The sequence below is a fragment of the Cibotium barometz genome, chromosome 52, assembly GCF_041138505.1.
Source record: "Cibotium barometz isolate CiBa-2024 chromosome 52, ASM4113850v1, whole genome shotgun sequence".
NCBI classification, from domain to species: Eukaryota; Viridiplantae; Streptophyta; class Polypodiopsida; order Cyatheales; family Cibotiaceae; genus Cibotium; species Cibotium barometz.
Genome location: NC_141097.1, coordinates 41,131,459 through 41,136,039, shown reverse-complemented (window position 1 = coordinate 41,136,039; position 4,581 = coordinate 41,131,459). Strand labels below are relative to the sequence as shown.

The 4,581-nt window shown below is 40.9% G+C and overlaps 2 long non-coding RNA genes across 2 annotated transcripts; both read left to right on the top strand.

Moving 5' to 3' along the window:
* The first annotated feature begins 383 nt into the window (after positions 1-383).
* Positions 384-969, top strand: LOC147609130 (uncharacterized). The gene is made up of 2 exons (XR_015264400.1): positions 384-509; positions 664-969. It is a non-coding gene; the product is annotated as an uncharacterized LOC147609130 (long non-coding RNA).
* A 1,478-nt stretch (positions 970-2,447) lies between these two features.
* LOC147609129 (uncharacterized) lies at positions 2,448-3,046 on the top strand. The gene is made up of 2 exons (XR_015264399.1): positions 2,448-2,584; positions 2,749-3,046. It is a non-coding gene; the product is annotated as an uncharacterized LOC147609129 (long non-coding RNA).
* The last annotated feature ends 1,535 nt before the right edge of the window (positions 3,047-4,581 follow it).

Below are 4,581 nucleotides of genomic sequence, written 5' to 3'. Positions count from 1 at the left end.
CAACGCCCCATAGTGATAAGATATGGCACCTTAAAGTTTGTGTGAATGTATTATTTCACATTAGATAATATACAGCTTTAAAGTGCATGTGAATCAGTGTTCGTAGACAACATTTTTCTCAACACACTAGAATACTTGGGCCTTAATGTTTTGAAGGTTTTTATTGAAACTTGCAAATTTTTTAACCAAAATATAACTAAATGCTTCGAACAGACAGGGTTGACTGTCACGGTGGCACCCTTGTCCATCAATTTTGACAAGAAAGGTTTTTTCCAAATGTATTTAACATGCAAATGTTTATTGCCGGAGATGGTACTGAAAAGAAATGACATGAAAGAAATGACATGTAAGCTTTGGTGGGTGTAGTGTAAGAGGTGTGACACGTTGAACAAAGCACTAGATATATGGGAGATGAACAATGCTGGCTGGCTCTTCACTTCCCTATAAATTCACGATCCCGCATTGCCTTCATCTCGTACGCAACTGCAAGGTGAACTCAAGCAAACCAGGTAAATGAACTTATGAATGTCTGTGCGCGCGCGGCGAGAGAGAGAGAGAGAGAGAGAGAGAGAGAGGGGCGGAGGCGTGTGGCATGATTCTTTATCCATGTTCTGATGGACCTACTTTGGTGGTTGTGTGTGTAGCTCTTCTTGTGTAGAACAGGCATCATGTCCGGCAAGCAGTCATCCGGTGGTAGCAAGACGGGGAGTGGCGGCGGCAAGTCCAGCACCCCCATGACGGGCGGCGCAGCGTCCCGTATCCAGTCGGCCACGGCCAAAGCCAGTGGCGGAGGGGTTCCGAAAGGCAGCTTCGCCGCTCGTGCCCAGTCGGCGGCTGCCAAGAACGCCTCCAAATGAAGCGCCCAGATCTTACTTATGGGCTGGTCTTTCCCTGGCTTTTAAACAATGTAATCGTGAGCCAGTGGCTTTTAGATGGCTTTCCCGTAATATGATAATGTCTTAGTACTCATGTACGTCCATTTTATCTACCAAAGTTTGTGTTGATCACAAGGTTTGTCTTACTTGGTTCTGTTTGTGTATGTCTCAAGTCCCAATTCTTTAAAAAGAGGAATTGTTGCACTTGGAGGCTGGGTTTGGGAAAGAGGTGTCGCTTTTTTAACCTTCAGCCGGCTCATTGGATGAGTAATTTATGGTATATAAAATAATGTATATAGCATTAATTTTATATGGCTTCTTTGGGTTGAGCTAAACGAGAGGAGGAATTGTTGTTAGCGCGAGTACATAATATATAAGTGGCAAGTTAACTAAACAAGGCCTCTTTCATGCCAAGATGGTTGTGAAGAAGCTTTTACTTCAACATTTGGTAAAATAGAGTGGAGCTTTCTAAATTGAAAATTGTGAGAAGGTTCAATAGAAATGATACTAACGACACTCACAAGGTAACTCAAGAAGGCCTTGAGATGGTTATTAATAAACTTTTTTTATTTTTCTAAATAATTATCTCTATATTTCACATGCTACAACTTGCAACTTGGCACTTGGCAGGCTTGCAACTTTTTTCAAACTACTTGGACAGTGGCACATGTACCATGTTGAGCTTTTAATAGCGACCTTAGAGCCTCTGAACCACATTGAACTTTAACGACCTTGAGGCTTGAAGCCTCGACATCATGTTCATGATGTAATCACATAAATCATGATAATTTCCAATAATTGGGATTTGAACCAACCACCTCTAGGTGCGTGGTGTTAGGGTTACAATAGATGCGAAGAAAGCCATGTTTGCATTACTTTCTAGTATGTCTCCATCTTATGAACACCATCATATGAACAATGTGTCGTTGTGGTTCCCTATAAACCTAACTTCACCTTCACCTCAATGGCATCTTCTCCCATCCTTAAGGTGACAGATGAAAGGTAGCAAGGCTTCACCACCTACCCATTCTCCACCTCGGGAGTAAGCTTTTGTGGCCATGGAGAAGAAAAGTAATAAAGCCTCAAGGATTTGTTACTACTGCAAGAAGGACATGTCATCAAGGAGTACTTCAAGAAGAAGAAGAACGAGGAGAAGTTTGAACAACCAAAATGAAGAAAAAGACAAGCCAAGCATGAGAGGCCAACTTTGGTGAATCTTGTAATAACTTGGTGTTATGCTTTTTGTTTATTTCTAGCCAATTGATATTTTTTGTTTGTATATTTATTTTTCATTAAGAACATTTTTTGCATGTGAATCAGTGTTCGTAGACAACATTTTTCTCAACACACTTGGGCCTTAAAGTTTTGAAGGTTTTTATTGAAACTTGCAAATTTTTTAACCAAAATATAACTAAATGCTTCGAACAGACAGGGTTAACTGGCACCCTTGTCCATCAAATTTGACAAGAAAGGTTTTTTTCAAATGTATTTAAGATGCAAATGTTTATTGCCGGAGATGTACTGAAAAGAAATGACATGTAAGCTTTGGTGGGTGCAGTGTGGGCAGCTAAGAGGTGTGACACGTTGAACAAAGCACTAGATATTTGGGAAAGGAATAATGCTGGCTGGCTCTTCACTTCCCTATAAATTCACGATCGCGCATTGCCTTCATCTCGTACACAACTGCAAGGTGAACTCAAGCAAACCAGGTAAATGAACTTATGAATGTCTGTGCGCGCGCGGCGAGAGAGAGAGAGAGAGAGAGAGAGAGAGAGAGAGAGAGAGGGGCGGAGGCGTGTGGCACGATTCTTTATCCATGTTCTGATGGACCTACTTTGGTGGTTGTGTGTGTAGCTCTTCTTGTGTAGAACAGGCATCATGTCCGGCAAGCAGTCATCCGGTGGTAGCAAGACGGGGAGTGGCGGCGGCAAGTCCAGCACCCCCATGACGGGCGGCGCAGCGTCCCGTATCCAGTCGGCCACGGCCAAAGCCAGTGGCGGAGGGGTTCCGAAAGGCAGCTTCGCCGCTCGTGCCCAGTCGGCGGCTGCCAAGAACGCCTCCAAATGAAGCGCCCAGATCTTACTTATGGGCTGGTCTTTCCCTGGCTTTTTGTAATCGTGAGTCAGTGGCTTTTAGATGGCTTTCCCGTAATATGATAATGTCTTAATACTCATGTACGTCCATTTTATCTACCAAAGTTTGTATTAATCACAAGGTTTGACTTACTTGGTTCTGTTTGTGTATGTCTCAAGTCCCAATTCTTTAAAAAGAGGTTTGACTTACTTGGTTCTGTTTGTGTATGTCTCAAGTCCCAATTCTTTAAAAAGAGGAATTGTTGCACTTGGAGGCTGGGTTTGGGAAAGAGGTGTCGCTTTTTTAACCTTCAGCCGGCTACCGTTGCATTGGGTGAGTAATTTATGGTATATAAAATAATATATATAGCATTAATTTTATATGGCTTCTTTGGGTTGAGCTAAACCAGAGGAGGAATTGTTGTTAGCACGAGTACATAATATATAAGTGGCAAGTTAACTAAACAAGGCCTCTTTCATGCCAAGATGGTTGTGAAGAAGCTTTTACTTCAACATTTGATAAGATAGAGTGGAGCTTTCTAAATTGAAAATTGTGAGAAGGTTCAATAGAAATGATACTAAGTACACTAACAAGGTAACTCAAGAAGGCCTTGAGATGGTTATTAATAAACTTTTTTTATTTTTCTAAATAATTATCTCTATATTTCACACGCTACAACTTGGCACTTGGCACTTTGCAGGCTTGCAACTTTTTTCGAACTACTTGGACAGTGGTACATGTACCATGTTGAGCTTTTAATAGCGACCTTAGAGCCTCTGAACCACATTTAACTTTAACAACAACGACCTTGAGGCTCGAAGCCTCGACATCATGTTCATGATGTAATCCACATAAATCATGATAATTTCCAACAATTGGGATTTGAACCAACCACCTCTAGGTGCTACTAACAAAATCAATGCCACTACATGTCTTTTCTTAAGAAAGAAGCTTTATAGCGTGGAGAATGATAAAATTTTATGTAAATGGTATATGGTTTCTCATTGATACACTAAGTGGTGTTAGGGTTACAATAGATGCGAAGGAAGCCGTGTTTGCATTACTTTCTAGTATGTCTCCATCTTATGAACACCATCATATGAACAATGTGTTGTGGTTCCCAATAAACCTAACTTCACCTTCACCTCAATGGCATCTTCTCCCATCCTTAAGGTGACAAAGATGAAAGCTAGCAAGGCTTCACCACCTACCCATTCTCCACCTCGGGAGTAAGCTTTTGTGGCCATGGAGAAGAAAAGTAATAAAGCCTCAAGGATTTGTTACTACTGCAAGAAGAAGGACATGTCATCAAGGATTACTTCAAGAAGAAGAAGAACGAGAAGTTTGAATAACAAAAATGAAGAAAAAGACGAGCCAAGCATGAGAGGCCAACTTTGGTGAATCTTGTAATAACTTGGTGTTATGCTTTCTGTTTATTTCTAGCCAATTGATATTTTTTGTTTATATATTTATTTTTCGTTAAGAACATTTATTGTGGTATGGATCCTTAGTGAGGACTATATAAGTCTACACACATGCTTCGGTGTGTGAAAGATTCTTATGTGTGTAACATCTTGGTGATAATATATGCTTTGTGTTGCTTTGTGAATCTTGGTTTTGCACATGCAAGTTA